Below are 22,068 nucleotides of genomic sequence, written 5' to 3' on the forward strand. Positions count from 1 at the left end.
CATTTTCTCTCTGTTTTTAACTTGTTTTAAATTTTATTTTTTTTTTCTAATTCTCTTTTTGGAAAAATGCCCTTATTGTTTTGTATCCTAAAGCATTGGAGGTTAATAAAGAGAGCAAATGGAGAAGGAGATGGAAAAGGAGTTTGTTTGTACTTCACTCTCCACTGGGCCATTATGTCTAAATCCATTATGTAGTTTACCTGATGCTGTGTTCAGACCAACTGAATGCTGTAGTTCTTTTTAATACTGGTATTTTCTTAACACAATTTAAATTAAACCCTTTATTAGTCCAGAGAAGGCTGAACACGAAACAATAGTAGCTCTGGGAGAGCAATTATTTCTGTTCCATTGTCTGAGATGCTAGGGCTTTTGATTAGTTACACTATACAGTACTTAACAGCTAACCAGCCTCACCATGGTTAACAATACACAAGATTTTCCCTGTCCCAGCAGCACTCCAAGCGCTTCTGAAATGTTGGCTCTGTCTTTAATCTTGTTATTCACAAATACCTCTAATTTTCTGGAGTGTGTGTGAAAACTACTGTACTGCCAGCAGCATAGAACATCATGCGTCAGGCTCTGTTGGGAAGGGATCTCTGTAAAATGGATGCATGAAGCTGTGGGTTGTAAGCCATTAAGCTTTCTCAGTACGCTTCTAATGAGCTTATGATAGCCTCACAAAATGACTGCTTTTACTGCAGCCTAGTAAATTACAGTATGTACAAATTAAATCAGTGGGACCCAATGCAAGCTGTTCCTCATCAGGTTCAACACTTCTTTTAAGAAGTGAAAAATTATGACATACTAGAACAGCTATATGTTTCAGTCATGTCATATGCTGAAAGTGTGTGGTGTACTCAGCTAATTTCTATAATTACCTGTATAACACTTCTCACTCTGTCCCACAGAAACCAAGTCCTTCCTTTCTTATGCTGTTCCTTCATGTTGCAAAATTGGTGTTGTAATGCATGTGAATAATAAATTTGTCTTGGCTATTAAAAGTTAAAAGCCAACAAAGTAACTCTCTGAGGCCTTGATCCCTATCCCATGGAGGCCAGTGGCAAAATCCCAACAGATTTTTTTTGAACACTTACAGCCTTCTGCATTACATTAAAACCACTTTTCTATATTACCTCTTTGGCAGTCACAGGGCACCATTAAAAATGCTAATAGAAGTTATTTCTACATCTTCACATATTGCCTTGATTCTTTCTCCTGTCAGTTTTATTTTGGTGTGACCTGAGTGGATTAGCTCCTGGTGTTCAGCACTCCAAGCGACGCCCCTATGAAAGAAACCTTTCGGGGCACTGTTGTATGTATTAATGGGAACATATCTCTCTCTTTCTCCAGCTTTCTCTCTACTTCTCTTTTAGTACCATGGCATCTGAACAATATTAATTACAGTTTGCTAAACAGTCAGAACAGTTTTAAAATTACTACTTAAGCTCTGCTGGAAGTGGAACTGACTTGGCTCTGCTGAACCAATTTACCATACCTGAGGACAGTTTTGTGTATATTTTTAACGGAGATGTTCATGGCGTGAATTCCTCAGAACGTATCCTAAGGTCAATGGTGACATTAATACTTTATAAACATGATGTACCTTTGTTAAGACTGTGCAGAAAACAAGATGGCTTTTACTACAGGGGCGTGAGCCTGGACAATAACCACCAGACATCCTGCAGGAGGCGATGCAGTGCAAACAAGCTGGTGATTCAGAAAAGTTTTCCAAGAATCACTTGCAGAAGCATTTCCCAGGCCCTGGGGCATGTGTTTCAGCTCTGTCCAAGTGTACACAGGAAGGAACACTGGCTGTTCCTCCCTTCAAAATCATTCTCTGGTTTCAGAGGGGTCTTCCATCTGGTCACTCCTTGGCGCTCATAACTCTTCTGCAGTTTAGCTGAGTGACTGTGTATAGACAAAGCAAAGGGAAGCTTGGTGAGTTTCTAATAGAAACCTCATCCTCAAGAAGTCCTGTGTGTGTTTCTGGACTCCTACTGAAGATTATAAAAATCAACATATATCCCCAAAGAAATTTTATGGGTATCGATGATCGTTTTTAATAACAAAATAAACTGATGAATTTGAGGAACAAAGGCATCATTGGCAACTTCTAGCATCTGAGAAACAGCAACAGACCCCTTTTCCCACATAAAGTAATGAAATTTAACTACTCATAAAGAGAAGAATGGGTTTTGCCCTCCATGTTTTCAAGTCTCTCCATTCTAAAGCTTTCTCTAAAAGCTCCAGAGTCAGAACTCACCTTTAAAAAGCTGACAATATGTTGTCTTCCCATTCAAGCATCAAGAAAAACAAACATCACAAGTAACACATTATCCATCAATTTTCTGATATAAAAATCAAGATAAGTTGAAAAAAAGATGCAACAACTAGACTGTGAATACTTCAATAAAGCAATGCTGACCGCAGTGAAAGGGAAAGATAAAATGAATATTGTTGCTACATTGCCATATCCCCACCACACTCAAAATTGATACATACATTCCAAACTGGAAACCTGTTAAGAAAATAATTTAAGACTGTAAACAAAAACATCAACCAACCAACCACCAGTACTGTTAATAATATCTATACGTTTAATTAACTAGTGCAATGAAAATGAATGTCAAGTGATTTTATGAACATCTAGGAAAACTTGGCATGATATCAGTTTCTCCTCCTATTGAAATGGCAGTACTTCAGCAACTGCATTGCAGATGGCAGCAGTATTTGTGGCAGCTTTGTAGCATCCACAGCTTTAAGCCAGAAGGATATATTAGGTTTGTTCATATTTCATTTACATATTGATCTGAATACAAGTAAAAATATTGGAATATTGACTACTGTGTCACTATTTTATATATTTATGAAAATACACATGCATATACACTTATATGCAGCAAATAAGGGTGGGGGTTTCCTCCTTTTTTTTGGTTTTTTTTTGTTTATATGTCTGTCTCTCAGCTACTGGGCTGTGTCTGGCATTAATTGAGTTCTGACGGATCCTGTCCTCTTCCACATATAATGGGATGCTATACAGTTATAAACAGATTATTCAGCCTTCCTGCCAGCCTTCCTTTATTTTCCTCCTTCCTTTCTTTCTTGCCTTCTTTCCTTTCCTCCTTCCTTCCTTATTTCCTTCCTCAGCTATGTTTTAAAACCTGGCATCATATACCATGCATATGTGAAACATCAGAGATGATTAGTACAGACAGGAGATCGGAAAATCATGAAGCACTTCTGCAACCCTGATAGGAAGTGACTCTTCCTGGTTGTTGATTTATTGATGCTGACAACATTAGTTTTTTTCTCATTTTAAAAAACTGAAAGTACCTTGGTACTTGGAAAAATACTGAAGCCAAGTAAATAATGGAAAAAACCTCACAAACCTCTGTAGGATTGAATGTCCCTGCTCCTGAAAGAACCTGCATGTGTAGCTTAAAAAAACAACAAAACCCAAACAAACAAACAACAACAAACCCAGGAAAAACAGAAAAGGTTAAAAATGAAAGGCTCTCAAAGATGCTTCTTTACAAGTATCCAGTACAATTTTCAGATGCTTACAAAGATCCAGCCCAGAAGCTATTTTGTTTCTTTAGAACCAGAGCCAGTATTTTTCAGCCTCTGTCAAGTCAAGATCTGGGAATAATACCACCTTTTCACAAGCTGTCCTCCAATAGCCATACACTGATAGGCTGGCTAATGAGGACATTTGACTTTAAATTGTCTGGAGAGAGCTGAACACATGAAGTAGTAATTATAAAGGTAAAAAATTTGTAGATGTTTTCTTTTAAAGGGCATAAGACAATTGCCCTTTTTTTACCAGCCCTCTAAAAATCACATGCAGACCTGTTTTAAGTCCTGTTAACAAACAGAAGATATAACTAATGTGTCATAGGATTGTGAAATCTACCAAGAAACTAGAAGATTTCCACACCCTGTTTACTCTGGTAAATAACCTTTTGACTCTGGTAATTAGGTTCATTCATGCTAACAACATAGAAATAAAAATTATGCAATTTTACCCTATAAAAATGACTAGGAATAAATGTTGTACAGTAAAGGATTAAGGAAAAAAAAAACAAGTCATATGCACAACTTAAGCTTTTATAGTATTTCAGCGAAGAGCATGATTTTTGAACACTTAAACATGCTCATAGACAGAAAACCTCAGAACTGCTGATGTTCGAGAAGAGTCAGTGGAGACAACCACACATGCCTTTCCCACCCATGCTTCACCTCTGGTGGGCTTGGAGCCTTAGACTCTGATTGTAACAGCAATTTAAGGAGTTCTGATCATCAAATACAGTCAATATTGCTTCATTTTTAGAGTCCTGGCACTGTCTTGGCCCTGGTCAACTGAGTAGTCCCCCAGACTCTTCTCAGGCACATCCTGTGAGTTAGGATGTTCAGGGCAGCATGCAGGTAGCAAGAGATTTGCAGTATGGAAGTAAACCTCTGAATAGCAGGCCTTTGAACATTATAGAGGCAGCCAGCTGGCCTCCTTAAGAAAAAATATTTGATTTGGTAGCACAGACAGACACTGTAAATAGCTGCCATATATTCAGGCCTGAATACAGCACCAGTTCATCAGCAGTTCATCAGCAATTTGGGCCTCATCTGTCTTACGAGTAGAAGAACTGCAAGAGACATCATTGTAAAATATAGTCTAGGTTTCTATTATATTCTCCATGAGGTATTTCTAACAATAATAACAATTTCACCCTTTTGTGTTCAGGTGTCCCAAGACCATTTTTAGATTTTCAGTGTAGCCAAAGGACCCAGATATGGCCATGTTTGCTCAAACACATATATATTTAGTGTTGTACTGTAGCTTTATTCTGCAGATAGCTACACCAGCAAAACTCTACAGCTCTCCTGAGACTTCCAAAATGTTTGCCATAAAGGTGAAAACCAAGAGGAATTTGTTGTGTGCTCTCTACCTTGTTGATAAAGAACCCCCCAAAAAATTCCACTGAAATCAGTGCCTGAATTCATTATCTCCACTGAGTCAATGAATTTGCACATGCAGCCAAAGCCACTGAGAGAGCCAAATTCTCAGCTGGTGTCCACTGACTTTCATGGAGATAGGCCAGGTTGCATTGGCTGGGGATTTTGCCAGAGCTGTTGACAAAAAGACACAGATGAAGAGTCAGCTATGTGAGGCTTATAGTTAACTTGGCAAATTTAGGAGTAGCCAAAGCACCACTACAAGGGATATATTTACTGCAAAGTACAACAGGGGAAAAAAAAAGTATATTCAGAAGATGAATATTTCTAATCCTCTTAGAAACCATAATGATATGTCAGACTGAGATTTTCCCATGTGGAAAACACAGTAGTGATGCCTTAGTTTTGTCCTAAATGACTGTCTTTACATTGCCCCTTTTCTTTCTGCTCTAAGACTAATAACAATACCACTAAACCAAACAAATCATATGCTTTTTTGGGAAAAATCACTCTCAAGAGCACAGGAGACCACTTCAGTCATATGAACTTCATGCCTCAAATTACAGAATATGACCTCTTGTCAGCTTCTGGAAAGCAGGGCAGGGCCCTTGGGGTCCCTTCTTACCTCTGTGATGAGAGCTTCATATGAAGAATTCTGGCAGAAGCCATTTCTCTGTGTTCAACCCAGCAAAGGAAAACTAGAGATCTCATGTAGAATCTACATATGAACTTGACCACAGTATCAAATTTCCCAAACCATAAGCATACATATATCTTCTGATTTTGCATTAACCCTTTTCAAATGAAGACAACTGGAAAATTTCAGAGGATAAAACCAGTCATTCTATAGAGATTCACAGCCTGTGTGTTGGCAGTGGGAAGTTCTCTGAACCTAAATACTGACTGCTGTATAATTTCTGGACATTTCTAAGGAGACAGCTGATACAGACATCTATTGGAAACATAATACTGAAGGGAATGAATATTGGTCTCATCTAACGTGTTGCGCACATTGATCTTGAGAAGAGAGAACGTAAAGAAAAAATGAATGTTTGCACTGATTTGTCTTTTATCAGTGAAATAATCTAACAATTTCAAATACTTCTGTATTTATTAATGAATATTTAATGAAGCATACAGCATTAAAATTATCCTTCAGTGTTAACAGAGAGGAAGGACTTGAAAGTGCTGTGCCATGTGATCCATGGTAATGGGCTGAGGCGTTTACTCCCCTCTCCTTTTCCACTCACTAGGTGTCTGGTGTTGCTTACGTGAAGCTCCTGCTAGAAACAAAAAGTAACCATATATAAAGGTTATTGTGCCTCTGCTACAAATTACACCAGGAGATAGGCCAGTCACAGTAAAAGTACAATCAGTGTTTTATGATGTTGAACTTTCAACAGCCTCAAAGAGTTAATAAATAGAAAATAATTACTAAATTTATTAAAAGCCCTCATTCTCCCTTAATGCCCTCTGTGTGTACTACTCAGGCTTTGATGTAGGTCTTTCACAGATATCTTTCCCCTTTTGTGTGGTCTTCTCAGACTTGCATTAAAGTTGCATCCTTATGAACTACATGAAACTTCATGATACAAAAAATTTAATCTGCTGCTTCTCCCCTCCAGACAGCCACAGAAAGATCAGCAGCCAGAAATGTGTATTTGAAGTGCATGCTTGTATAATGGTGCTGGATCACGCTTGAAATGAACATCCTTTAAATATTCAACACTTTCAAAATTCTGAGTTCATCATTTTCAGCAGCCAAAATATAGATTCATGTGCTCAGTTTAAGGATGTGTTTTGCTCAAGATCACATCAATTGGTTGAAGAATGAATCAGAAAGTCAAAACAGCAGTGAACTTGATTTTCAGATTTTAATATAGGCTATATAGATTTTGTGTGTGTGTATTTTCTCTCCAAAGATACTTGTGTAAATCTCCACAGAGGTTTGTACAGATGAGATTTCTGTGTGTAATATTTTTGATGGATCCACTCCCCCTTCTAGTTCAACTTCACTTTACTTAAAACCCATCACCATTGTGTTAGTGACTTTATTTGAAAACCAATTCTTTTTTTAAAATGCAAATATCAAAGCTCACCAGAAGAGGATTTCAGCCGCCAAAAACATCAGTCTTCACTACCATCAACAGACTTTAGAAAATATGCTGCTTTGAGTCCTCTTAGTTTGACAGTAATCATACAGCAGCTACCTTCAGTCAAGGCTTAGAGATAAAACAGAAATATCAATCTTTCCAATTCTCTTTTCTTTGAGATTTAAAAAAAAAATAAAAATAAAAAATATTATTATAGAAAAAGGATTATGGATAATGGTTTTAAATAAAGGTAGATTGAGACTGGGACAAGTTGCCCAGAGACGTGGTGGATGTCCCATCCCTGGAAACATTCATGGTCATTTTGGAAGAGGCTCTGAGCAATCTGATCTAGTACAAAATATCCCTCTTTATTGTGGGGGGTTAGACTACATGGCTTTCAAAGGTTCCTTCCAATCCAAACTTTTCTTTGAATACCACCATAAAGAATTTATCCTGTAGTTTAAATACTCTGTGAAATAACCATAGTCCTTGTTACACCCATAGTCCTTGTTACAGATAAGGCTCATAAGCGTTCCTAGTAGTGCTTTATACTTTCTCAGAAATAAATAAGAGCATGTGCTGAACTACTAAACTCACAAAATTATTACAGAACAGCTATCACTCTTAGATGCAATCAATTATCATGTTACTAATCTCAAAAACCCATTTTTTTAACTGAAAGACTGTGCTTTGTAATGGTCAAAGTGTTAGACTAAAAAGTGAGGATCACTAACATTTCTGGATAGCTTTGAAGCCAAGTCATTCTTTTAGGAAAGCACTTAGCCCCTTTATAATACTTTCCCCTATATCTGATAACAATTTCATGTTGATTTCCCAGCAGTGCAATTCCATTCACTTCAGTAGAAGGCTTTATGATTTACACTAGCATAAATGAAAATACAATCAGGTTACTCATTTTAAAGATGAAAATCACAGTTATCATTCTCCCTTTGGGCAATGTACAGATTAATTAGTATTACTCTGAGCTCATGAGATGTTTTAAAAATATATAGTGGTAACAATGATAAATATTATCCTTTTGTGCTGAAAGTTCATGCTGACTTGCAAAAATCTTTCTAAGTTAGGTCAATGTAGAAGTAATTTGAGAAGGTGAAGGTCTAACTTCTTGATAATGGAGATTTACAACCTTGTGAGGTTTCTCTACCTTGAAATAATATAAATTATAATAATTCATTCTTTAAATCATACTTATTCCTTCTTCCTATTTAAGAAGCTAATAATAAATCTATTTTAAACATTTTAAATACATCTGAATAAGAAATAACCATATAACTTAAGGTAACCTTCTCTTCCTGAATTCAAAGACAGTTTTTATTCTATTCTGGCAAAGATGACTAAAATCATGATTTATTAATGTCTGCATCCATTTTAAAGTCTCTTTAGAAAAGAGATAAGAGAGGCCTTGTTGTAAATGACAATTAGATCTACCATCTATTCAAGATCATAACCTAAGTGGTAGTAATCTTCCAGAGGAAAAAGAAAATGAACTATTTTGAAAAGAAATTCTTAACATAGACACAGATGTTATCAATGAATTTTCTAATTACTTTAAAGAACAAAATGTCTCTGCACATAAATTTGGAGCTGGGGTGAGTTGAAAACATAAAAACCTATCAGGATAGCATACAAAATACTGAAAATAGTGTTTTTTACTGTGTGGGGATTCTTATAAGGATTTTAAATGTAAGTATCTGAAGTTAAATTAAATCTTCCATACTGCAAGTGAATATTAAAAATCATGAAGAACAAGACACAACAAACCTGGTGGCCTTCAAGCAAGTTGGAAAACAAGCTATAAACACCTGTAGTTACCTCCTCAAAATGAAACTCATCCTGGGACACATCATTCATTTGCCCACTTTAATTAACTTTGTTTTAAGTTAAACTAATCAGAGAAGCAATATGCGGCTGTGCCTGGGAAATATGTGAAAGACAGTATTCTATTGTAAAGCCTTGCAGTAGTCATCAAAACAGAAATAACAGTTTTGTGTAAAGACATCTGAAAGAAATAGAAGTGAATTTTAACATTGTTTGTATGAGGTTTGTAATTAATTGGCTGGCTTTTGTCCATCAAGGTGTCAACTGATGATCAGGTAGGTGCTACTTTTTCAGTTCTGCCCTTTTGAAATGACCTCACATACCAACAGAGCTTTATGTCAGGGTTCTGCACTAGTCTTATGGGGATGAATATCAAGTCAGGAGTCATGCTCTGGTCTACATTCTGCACAGTTCCCAAGTTAGGAGCATTTAATTGTTTAAAATTAATAAATTTATTTATTAAATATATTTAATAAAAATAATGGAGAGCTATAAAGGCAAATTCTGAATCCTATCCTGGTTTCTGAGTCACTGAAGGATCTAGAACATACCTGTACCATTTTTCTTTTCCCAGCTTCAAGATGCTAAAAAGCTGGACCTGGACTTTATAGCATTTAAAGTTCTTTACATATCAATCATCTCATTCATGTCAAATTCATATTTTTCCAACATTTTTTAGTTTAAAAGGCCCTGCACATTTTTATATGCTTACTTAACTAAGGTATGTCTAGACAAACTTTTAAAATTTTCTAGATGTGCCTACAAAATTTTATATTGATGCATAAACACACTTTATATATAAAGGAAATTCATTCTCTCAAGCAACGTGTATATGTGCATCGTGACTGAGATTAAAGTTGCATCACTATAGATTTCTTTCATGTACACTGAAAAACTTGGGCACTAATGCAGCCTGAACATTTAATAGAGTGCACAGACAAGGAAAAGATGTACAAAATCAGTCACTGTGTGATGTCTCAACCTTGGTCTAGTTCATCTAAGAAACTCCTCCTCTGTTTGCATCCTGCCAATAAGAAACAAATAACAACTGAGTACAGCATCATGAGAAAATCAAACAACCTCCCCTTGCACTGTGGGAACAGGTCTGTAGAAGACAGAATTCTGGAAGAAAGAATAAAAATTCTACCAATGCTCAGAAAGTGAGTGTGGTTTATGACCCCACTGAGGTTAGGTTCAGACTTTGCATTTTTTACTCAAATTTCATAGAGTGTTTCTGTTACATAACTGATTTTTTCCCCTTCAAATTATATATAAATATAAATATAAATATAAATATATATATATATATATATATATATATATATATATATATATATATATATAACAGAAAAATAAGTGCTGCATTTCATTATCTTTATGTCTGCATTTTATTATCTGTACATTTTTTCCTAGGAAATGGTAGCTGAAAAAAAAAAATAGTTAGAAAATACAGTCATAGTAGCTCATGAGGAAGGTAATTCACATGTTTAGTTTTCTTCCATGGCCAAGTTCATGAGCTGGACTTTAGCTCCCATAAGCCACTTCTTAAGCCTGGGAAAGGAATAGTGTAGTCATCAGAACATGTTACCTACAGCCACACAAAATCAAGCACCTGAGATGCCACAGCAGAAATAAATCTTAAATCCTAGTGTCACAGAGTGTCACAACTGTTTGTCAGCAGGGAGTTTTAGCTGTTAGAGTCTAGGTCTGCACACCTGTAATAGCAAACTACATGGACATTTGGAAGCTACTGACAGAACCTGTGTACAGCAGCTCGGTACTGCGCTGTTGCCAGGGCTCTGCCTCTTGCTGGGAAGGCACTTACATGGTTAGGTATCTGTACATTCCTCTTTCATGATTGTCAAACATGGGTTTCATCATATAAAAGAGAAAATTGACCACCAGCTATGGATGATAGGGGAGGTAAGACAGAAAGTAAGCAAGGGAAAATGACAGGTATATGAAATAAGAAAAAATGAACCGTATATGGTATTAAATCATCGAAAATATACATGCATCTTCAAGAAAGAGCCATAAAGCTCTCCTGAGTTGCTGAATGGCATTATTAACTATTGCTATTATTATTCTCTATCCTGTTCTTAAAATTTTATTAAATGTTATTTTAATCTTTAATTGTAGGTATTTAATTAAGTGAATAGATTTATTGCACATATTTTTATTAATTGACCAGTGTCAGGTACCCGTAAGGAAAGGGCAGGTCTAACCTACAGCTCTTCAGTTTTTAAATGTCAGCAATAGAATGATACATCATTACAACACTTAACAATTTTCTTATTAACTTCTATACTCTACCTTAGCTCATAAATAAAACAGCAGTTGCCCCTAATACATAAGAGAATGAAGTTTAACAGTATTATGAAATGAGTAAGGATATAAGCTAAGAATAAGGAAAGAAAAAGAAGAAAAAGCAAACAAATTAAAATAACATGATACACTGATTTATATGACATGTTAATCATCTATTATTTATCCTAAGTGCTTTTTGAGTTCTCATCTAATTTCGGTATAGCATCACAGATAGACTTTAGTCACCTTTTCCTGAATGTTAATAATTGATAAGCGATATTTAGCTTGCAAAGCTGATGCATACTCTTTGGAAAGCCATGCGTTGCACTGACTTCTCCCCTTGGGTGAAATCTGCTCCATCTGCATAAAATCATTGTATAAAGCTTTGAGGGTTTTGGGAAGCACAATCCTTCCACCAATATCTACAGTCCTCACAGCTGATCCTTACATTTTGTTCCTGGCTTACCTTCTCTGTGGCTTTCAACATCCACTTACATAAAAAGAGTCTTTTTTTCTGCACACATTACTGTTTTGTCTCATCCTTTTTGCTTCCAAGAGCCTAGAAAGACACTGAACACTGCAAAGATGAGTGTGCTGGATGTTTACACTAATATAAATTTCACTTCAAGTGCTTGTAAAATGAATGCTCATAGTACTGCCTGTTTTTCTGGGAGTCACACTAGAAATTACTGGTGAGGATTATGAAGGCTCTAATGAGGAGAACTTGGAGTCAACAAAGAGCTATCCAGATTCACATCAGCTGAGAATGCACCCAGGAGATTAGGGAAGGCAGGCTGAATATTCAGTGTAGACGTGAGCAGTAGATTTTATGCTTAAATTTGCCTTTACAAACTCCCAGTATTCTGATTGAACAACGAGGATGTTCAATGAACAACATTATAACTTCTGTGTTTCACATGAGGCAAATTTTCACACTTTGACAAAGTGAATTTCACTAATTGTCACCTTTCAACTAGAGGTGGTTTTGTTTTCTTTGTTGTCTCATTCTGGTATCAAGGAGAGTATAATTACAGAAGTCTTTACAATAGTTTATTGTGATTACCTGCTGCTAAAGTTCTAGATAATTATATGGCTAGATCTGTCCTGGCAATATTTCAATAACTATATGGACAAAAATCACCTCCAGGAATAAAATTTGTAATGCACCAAAATGTTCTGACTTTCTAGCTGAGCTATAACAATTTATGCTAGAGAACTCCATTTGTGATATAGATGAACACTAATAAAATTTTGTGCTTGAATTCAGTGTTCCATATATGACAATAACTACTTAGCTTTATATTTTTGCTCTTATGTAAGTTTTTTAATTCACCTGACTTGTCAAAAATTTATACAGATCCTCTTTATAACTCAGTGAAGAACAAACTTTTAATTACAAATATTTTTTCTCTATCTCTTTGTGGATGTACCTTTAGAACTTTCCATGTTGCCTAAGTTTTACTTGAGTCATACATTAACTGACATTTACTGGCATACTGGCAAGACATAGATAAGTTGGCAAGTATACTGATACTACCTTTTTTTTTTTTTTTTTGCAAAGAGGAGGAATGGTTCACTAATTCTGAAGTAATTGTCTCAATTTGTGAAGCTTAGTTTGATATTTTACTGACATGATTAGAATGCCTATCAATTAGTCTTTCCTCACTGTTCCTCCTACTAAATAGTCAGTATATTTAGTTACCATATGGCCAAACCATTTGATTCAAAACATTCATTGCTGACTCTAAATATGAAAATAACTTAATTTCTCAACATGAACTACTATCATAATGGACTAAACCCAGCTTAATTCAGTTGTATAAGTATTCCCATTCAAATAATTTCATCAGTAATGGCTGTAAATGAACCACGAAATTTAGCTGTTTTCCAGTCAAGTATAATCTAGTGGAATATCTCATGTAGTTTTAGATCTTGATATAGATTTTTCTGATCCAGTTTATTGAGCTGTTTCAGAGTGTATGTGCAAACCTGACAGAAGGATTTGGAGTTAATTCCTATTAATACAGATTAAAATTGGGACAGGATATGTCATCCAGCTCTGTGGAGACTGAGAGTGGTTCCCAGAGGAGTTAAATGCTTTCCTTTTCTGTACAAACTCTAAAGAAGTTATTTGAGTATTACAAAATAATTAATTTCAAAAGTTGAAAGGTAATGGTGAAAAATAATAGAGTATTCTAAGCCCCATAAATAATCTAATGACTATTCCTAAACAAGCAGTTAGTAAAAATAATTTATTCTTTCTTGAATTTTATGGAACTTAGCAAGGATGTAATACGTCGATCATGCGTTGTTGGTCCCATCAAATTGCAATATCTGCTGTTTACAAGTTTATATATGTCAGCAGTTACTACACATAATAACAACCAAAATGCCATAATATGTACAATTTGTTATACAAATAGGATTAGTTCTCATAAACTGATGAAAGGTAGAACAGGGAAGCCAAAACCAGTCACTGTCAAAATGATAATACAGCTTGAATTGATTACTTCAAGAGGTATTAACTTCAGTTGTAATATTATGAGAAGTTACTTTAACATATTTTTATGGTTGGTCATAGGATGCATTTTTTAGTGTCACCATGGATTATTAACAGACCAGCTCTGCGTGAGGAAAACCACCCCACTCCATGGCATTTATATATTTCTGATATTTTACACAAAACCTGTGTTGAAACAACTTCACCAAAATTTTAAGTCATTGTTCTTCACATTAGGTAATGCCACAGTTACAGCAGCCTGGACAGCCTCCATTCAGCTCCTGGTGTATTAGTTGTCATTATTAACATAACATATTAACATATTAACATGTTGGAAATAATATATTTGGTTCCTTGACCACTACCTATCTGAGACTTCCACAAGATTCTTACCCCCTTCTCTTCATAGGCTGGACAGTGCTCATTTAATAAGTATTCAATATTTATTTGTTTGTTTTTCCTCTTTTCATCTGTGTTGCAAAGCTATGTATATACTGAATAAAATAAGCACTAAGAAATAATTATTTTTTTTCCCCTTCAAAGCATTACTATAGAAAACCTTCCTGCATCATCAAAATATCTCTCAAATAGGAATCCACTTGTCTGCACAAAACCAGAAGAGTTCAGAAGAGTTCATTATGCAACAAGCAGCTTACAGATGGGAATTTGAGGCATGCAAGTTTAAAGTCAACAGTGTGACTTAAATTTAGACTAATTTTTAAATTGACTGTTTTTCATATTACGTAACAATTCATAGAGCTGTTCATAGCTGGTCTCATCTGCCAACTTCTTTCCTGGGTGTGAGTGTAACACAGATCTTCAAGCAAATATTTGCATTGTAGAAGTCAGATTTCTGGCATCCACATGCAGCTCCTGGGATTTCAAAAAGGCAGGTCAGAAGGGAGGTTCATACAGAGGGCAGATGGTTCCTAGGTTTTGGGTGGGCAGAAGACTCATAACTCTAATGGAAAGTCTCCAAATGGCAGGGAGAGCTCAGCCCACCGAGAGAGTGAAGATCACCATGACAGAGGGAAGAACAGGATGATATGGATGAAAGCCAAAAAAGGAATGGAGGGACACTGACAACAAGTGATAGCACAGATACCCCTGAAAACCAGACAAAAAGCATGAGATGAGTGAGAAACAGAACAGCAGTCACAATGCTGCAATTACTCAAGACAGAAAAGGAACAAACATGCATGTGTGTGTGTGAGAGTTTTCCAAGAAGGAGGAAAAAGGCTGAGGAAAAAGGTGTGACTTTGAGTGATACAGACTCTGAAGACAGAAATTTCAGACAGTGCTAGGCAATTATTTCAACTTAATTAAAGCATTTTAAATTGCATCAGATGCTGTCTCATTTATATTGTGTTAAAAAGGTTGTGCAGAGGACTAGGAAAGAGTTCTGTTTACCTTGTCTGAGCCAATGTGCTTCCTGAGGCATTTTCTCCTGAAAAGCAGGACAAAGAGAAAGATTTCTTCCACTGTAGCCCAAATGAACTTGATGGGTTCTGGAAAACTTTCTGGAGTGTTGTTACTGGCAGAGAGAAAACAGGATACTCAAAAAAAATGTCCTGTCTAAAAAGGGAAGCAGTCCCAAATCAGGTCTCAGAGTTTCAGGTAAGAGACTTTCCTGAAAAGTGAAAAGGAAAGCCTGTAGTGAGACAGACTGGAGTTTTACTTGAACTGAAAAATGCTGATTTTCAATGCAATATGGAAAAAAGCTAAACACTGTAGAGACATAGTGGTTAGGAGGTTGATTTGTTTCCAAACATCTTCAATCTGTCTCACTCAGTGCTTCTGGGGCTTCCCCTATTTAGTGAGTCATTTTGCTGTAGTTTGGTTGCTTTTGTTGTTCTTTAAATAAAACATTAGCTTTAGAAATTGTATGCCATTACTGTTTTTTTGGCAAGCTCACATCAAAAATGAGAAGGGGGAAAGTGTTTTCACTTGGCCAAAGATGTTTGCCTCGAGCCAGCTGCAATGTGATCCTCCCCAGCATGATATGAGAAGTAGTAGGTTAGAAAACTCTGATGAAGTGCACAGTAAAGCAGTGGCAAATCCACCTTTCAAAAGTAAAAGTCCCAAAACCACATAGTTCAGTTTAACCCTTCAGGGCAACTGAAACCCTGGAGGTCTGGTCATGACTGCAGTGCACATGTAGTATTGGAAATCCATTTTTCATTGAATGTCACATCCTAGTACAGTATTCTAGTGGTTTAATGCCATAAAAGGAGACAGGCTAAGGAAAGGTAAAAGTGGTTTATCTTTTAATAGAGTCGGTTAGAAGTAATCCAGACTCCTACACATGTAGTCAGTGACTAGTTTTGGTTTTGCAGTGTAAGAAGAAGAAACAAAGGAGAAGACAAATGGGGAAAACCACAAAATTGTGATGATTACTTTGTATCAGTAGGATGGCAAACAGGTGAACATTAAAGAGAGGTTTTTTTTCCACTGAGTATTTGAGGATTTTAGATGGTCTACAGCTAGACATAGAAATTGAAGATGAGTAAGGAAATACAAAGACCATGAAGGACTAACAATTGCTAGTAGAGGCTGACTATCTTATCAAATGAGCATATTAACTGTAAATTTGAAAAAACCAATTGATGAGACCTGGGGAAACAGGAAATTCTATGAATTGGTTTTGGATGAAGAGAGATAATAATAAGCAAGGCAACAATCCTGAAGTCAAGACTGAACAGAACCAATCAGAGCTTTGTTGCAGTAGACCAAAGTGGACCCTGATGTATTCAGATATGCATTCAGAATGGTTGTATTGACCGTATAAGGGGGTCTAAAAGGTTGTCCTTTACTGCTCCACACCTGCATGGACAATTTGTTTTCAGGTCATGAAATGCTACTCCTCTGTGAGACAGCAAAGACTTCCCCAGTAAATGGCTCATCTTTATTTCAGTCATAGTCTTTATTTGACTCTCCTGCCACCTGAGTAGTTGTCTACTGTTATCTTACAGAGAGGACTCCCACCAGAGGATAAATCAGAGCTGCAGGACCAGTATTTCCTTCATATACCTTGTTTTCTTTTAGTTATGTGAAACAGTCATTAAACCAAGTAAAACATCAACATGACAAAGAAAGTATTAATGTAATTTCAGAACTAAATGCCAAGTGTCTAGAAAGCAACTTTTCTTTGAGAAATGTCTCTATTTAGAGAACTGTCTGAGAAAATAACTTTTTTTTCTGAAAGCGCTTCTCAGAAATTACCTTAAATCCTGCCTCCCCCGCCAACCCAGCCCTCAAACCCATGAGCAGTGAAGCATTTTCTCAAAGTCAATGTACTATTCACAGCAAGAAAAAAAACCAAAACCAAAACAAAACAAAAAAATTCAAAAACAAACAAAAAAAAGCTGAAACAAACAAAAAAAAAAATCTGAAACAAACAAAAAAAATGAGGCAGCTATGTATAATTATGTCAACCAGTAATGCTTGCTTTAAAAATATATTTCTAGAAGATACACAAATCCTAAAGAAGAGTCAGTTTAATCTCCTATCTCAGACTGAATATACAACTTTTCTTAAAAACTGTCTTAAATTTCAGTGTTTATTTGGAAGGTATCAAGCTGATTTAATGATCTGAAAGAGATTCATTTATATTCTGCAGAATTTAAAAAATCTTGAGAAGGATTGGAAAAGCTTCTTTGGTGCTTGAATAGTTTTATTCCTCACTGCATGTTCTAGCCTTCTTCCTACCAAGGAACCTCTTAAAGATTTTTATTCTTTCTGTGTTTATAGGATTTTAATACTCAGAATTAGATACAGAGCAATTGCTTATCTTGATAGTCAGAGATTCTTGGCCCATGTCCGTATTACCTTATTTGACTAATATAGTTTTTATCTTGGAATCTCAGCACTATTCTCAGGTCTCAGAAGAGCTCAGATTTGGTCCTTTAGGCTATGTGATGAGGCTTTTTTATTATGTTCAAAAAGGTAATTGAACAAGATTTGAACAAAGAACATCACATTGTCCAATTCTATACTTTCAATTTCAGCAAGAGTACAATGGCTTCTGTTTTCTAATTTTCCTGCTTTGTTCAACATTAAAAATCAACACTCTGTCTCAGTTCATAGATCTCTTCGTTTCATCTTCCCTTTCTTCAGTGTTGCTTATTCCTTTCTCTGTTGCATGCACACGTTTGGTTAATTTATCCAATTTAGCATCCATTGCATCTCCCTTTGGTTTAAGTCTCTCCCATGCTGTGAAGAATGACTGTCCAGGTCCATTTTATTTCTCTGAATATTGCTGTAATATTTGTAGGAGCTTCTTTTTCCCCAAAGGACACTAAGACAGATGCTGTGTTTTCCACAATGTCTGTGAATACTTTTGAGCAGCCTAGGTTTCTGTGGACTACATGACATTCCTAATTTGCAATTTTTCTTAAGGATATGTTCCTCTACAGTGATCTTTTGCTCATCTCTCTCTCCAATGCTTGCAAAAAGTTAAGACACAGAAAGAAAGGACTAAAAAGTTTAATATTTGACCAAAGTTGCATTTGGTCTAAAGCAATGGGAAACAAGTTTGTAAAGTATTTTGGCACTTACCTCCAGTGCAATTCACAGCCAAGCCTACAGGGGTAGGCTGGTGAGTTTGGTGGGTACCTCACCCTTGAGAGGGCATCATAAATGGATCACATCTTTCAGAAGCAGGGTAAATCAGTCATTCTTTTGGTCAAGTTTTGTTGAGCAGAAAACACTGTTATGCTTACTCCTCTTGCCCAGGCGGCCAAGCACTCTATGCCATATGTACAGCTGAGTAGGGGGAGCAGGGAAACAGCTTCTTAAGAGAGGAAGGCTAGGACAATGAGAAAGTTCAGATCAAATTTCATAGTAATGCAAGTCTGGATTGGAATTTGCCATTTTAGCAGCCTTCCATTAAAGAATGCTTATTTTGTCCCTATACCTTACATTGATACTGACAGAACAGATAGCAGTAACTTCTTTCTGTTTTATTATGAGCTGATAAAACCCAAAACAGAAATAATAGAGGATTTTCATAATTAGGATTTTTTTTTCCCATCAGCAGCTTAAATTAAAAATACTTTAAAAGTATTTATCCCAGGTAATGATAGTTGTATATTTTTGTCACTTTAACTTTGAGAAGTTTCTGGTCCAGTTCCCAGTGGGTCAGTTCCTACTGCAAATGTGATACCTTTGCTCCAATTGCACAAGAAAAACAGAAGATGATTAAATATGCAGAGCTGAAGATATTAATGATCAAGACTGAATCTTCAAAAGAGAAGAAAAAGTGGAATAGTTATACATACCCCAAATTTATTTTTATCACTGATGATGAGTGATTTTAGGGCATTTTTCTGTCATCTTTCAAGTACCAGATTCACTTCAGGAAAACTGTATAATTTACTTTCTGTACTCATCTTTCTTAAAGTATTCTATTGCTTATTTCTTGTAATTGTGGCTTGACCATGAACTGAGACTTTAGCAAAATACGTAGATAGCAGGATTAAAAAACAAGTGGCATGCTTTGATGGCCATACACATTTCAGAATTCCCATTCTAAGACTTCTGGAAGAGATTTTGAATAGACTAAATATTTATCCTGTGAAATGTCATCCATTTTTAGAGTCTTTCAAAAGCTGAGACACACAAAATCATTGGAAACTGTGGTAAATGGTAGTCATATGTACATGTTTATCTGCATGTAAAAGTATGTTATTGCAAAAGTTTTAATTTTCTCTGACTTTCCTGAATAATTTTCTGGAACATCTTCTCTTATTACATGTAGTAATCTGGATTTGCTAAGTTATTAAACTTATGCTGATATATTGTTACACAAAACATTGTTTGTCAAATTGTTCACTGGGTTTCAATGAATTTTTTTCTGTATGTCTAGTTATCTATTTAAGTAGCTGATGAATTTCATTAGAAACATTCTAGAAACAATTGGGTTTTACTAAAACCTGATCACTTTTAAAACTTTTAAATTAAATTCCTATTTCAGTGGCTATATTTAAAATGTGACTTGAATTCCCTGTAGTTAACCTCAGAGGTTTTTTATTTTTACTCCTGGCTAATAAACTAAGAGGCATACCACTCATACCAGTAAAACCCCAAGCAAGCTGCCCTATATCAGGCTTCACACTTCATCAAGATTCTTCCCTGTGTAGTAATACTATTCATAGGGTTTTATATTTGTTTGCTTTGTTTCTATGGTTATTTTTCCACTTACATTTGGAAGTGTGATTGGTTTTTCTCAGCTTCCAATCTGCACTAGAACATTTTGAGTTGTCCAGAAAATCACTTAAAGCTCTTAGTGGTCAAATACAGCTGAGTGAACAGACACGTGATTTATTTACATCTGCCTGTATGAGGTGAAAACAGTCTTTCAGACTCAGAGAGAAATATACATAAATTTTTCACCTCCTAAAATTTTTTTAAATGACTTTGTTATTTCCTTTATAAATGGCACACATCTAGCATTGTAGGAACCATGCCTGTACTTAAAATATATATTATCTTGCATCATTTTCTAGAAAATACTTACTTAGAAAATCTCAAACTGAAGAAGCCACTTGTTCTTTCTCACCCATCTCATGTTCCAGTTCAAGCTGTACTGTATTATGCCTACAAAGCCAGAGGAGTCTCACAGCACTGTAGGACTCTGACAATTGAGCAGCAAATTGAGTTCCAAAGGCATGAACTCAGCACGATGGTTGAGAAAATGCCATTGCAGCTGTGTCCCTTTCATAGCTTCATTGAAGGACTGGAAACTTTAACTACTCCAATCACCACAGCATGATCTCTTGTCACACTAGGATTATGACTCAAGTAACAAGGATGCAAAAAGGATGTGAAGGACAAAACAACTGGATGGCACCTCTTAGAATTTAATGAGGAATTCATGTGCCTTGAAAGCAAAATGGGATTTTCCTCTTCCATGTACCAATAAATAAGGCCAATATCCATAATTAAAGCATGGTGAAGGTTACTCAGTCACAGTGAAGTGGACACTGTTTTAGCCACAGGTTTCCGAAGCATTTAATCATTAGCACACCTCTTTACATCCCTTGGAGGGTGCCATCTCCTACTTCCCAAAATGGGAACATGTCTCAGATCTGCAAATGTCTGCAAATGGCAGTGCACAATCTTGGTACGGGGCTGCCCTGTTTAGGAAGGAAGAGAAATAAGCATGAGGAAGCATGTGGTGCCACACCACAGGGCTGTGGAGCAAGGGAGCAGATGTTATCTACACTACTGAGCAGCAGCCATGAAATCATGCATAACAAAGTATTCCCTTGGTTTTACCAAGAGTCACTTCACAGTGGGTTATTTTGTCCATTCCTAAATTGATAAGGAATCAAATACTTATTAAAGAATTAATTAAAATTCTCCTGCCAAGAGGAAATGAAATATACTTTGAGACTGCCACCATATGGACAATCAGAAAGACACAGATATTAGACTGCAGGAAGTAAAAGGGATGCAGATTGACAAACTCCTTCAAATCATATGAGAGGAATATCCTCTGATTTCACTGCCTACCATCTTATCGAGCCCATCTTAGATGTGTAGAATATAATAGAATTGTAGAATCATAGAATGGTTTAGATTGGAAGGGACCCTAAAACTTATTCCAAACCCCTGTCATAGGCAGGGACTCCTTCCACTAGACAGGTTGCTCAAAGACCCATTCACCTGGCCTTGAACACTTCCAGGGATGGGGCATTCACAGTTTCTCTGGGCAACCTGTTCCAGTTCTTCACCACCCTCTGAGTAAAGAATTTATTCCTAACATCTAATGTAAATGTCTCCTCTTGTAGTTTAGAGCCATTCCTCCTTGACCTATCACTATCTGACTGGGTAAAAAGTCTCTTTTTTTCCTGTTTCCCAGGCTGATCAATCCAGCACTCTCAGTCTTTCTTCACAGGTTAAGTTCTCCATCCCTCTGAACACCTATATGGCCCTCCTCTGGATTACTCCAAAAGATTCACATTTTTCCTGTGCTGAGGATCCCAGGCCTGGATGCAGTATTCCAGGGGGTGTCACATGAGGTCAAAGTAGAGGAGAATCACCTCCCTTGACCTGCTGGTCACACTTGTTTTGGTGCAGCCTGGCACATCACTCTTCTCTGTGATGCCCAGTGACATGATTGGGGAATGGTCCAGGGAAGCCATTGTGTGTCAGGGGAGGTTTAGTTTGGAGGTTAGAAAAAGGTTCTTCACCCAGAGGGTGGTTGGAACATTCTCCTCAGGGAAGTGGTCACATCCCCAAGCCTGACAGAGTTCAAGAAGCATTTGGACAGTGCTTTTAGGCACATGGTGTGACTCTTGGGGATGGTGCTGTGCAGGGCCAGGAGTTGGACTCAATGACCTTGTTGATCTTTTAGTCCTTCCCAACTCAGCTTGA

At 36.4% G+C, this 22,068-nt stretch overlaps 1 long non-coding RNA gene across 1 annotated transcript; it reads right to left on the bottom strand.

Annotated features, from left to right (window-relative positions):
- Window positions 1–237: 237 nt before the first annotated feature.
- Window positions 238–11,865, bottom strand: LOC147655438 (uncharacterized). The gene is made up of 3 exons (XR_015279118.1): window positions 11,656–11,865; window positions 2,264–2,348; window positions 238–1,908 (listed from the first exon to the last, which is right to left on the bottom strand). It is a non-coding gene; the product is annotated as an uncharacterized LOC147655438 (long non-coding RNA).
- Window positions 11,866–22,068: the final 10,203 nt, after the last annotated feature.

This window comes from Cyanistes caeruleus, chromosome 1 (assembly GCF_971803275.1).
Source record: "Cyanistes caeruleus chromosome 1, bCyaCae1.hap1.1, whole genome shotgun sequence".
Lineage (NCBI taxonomy): Eukaryota > Metazoa > Chordata > Aves > Passeriformes > Paridae > Cyanistes > Cyanistes caeruleus.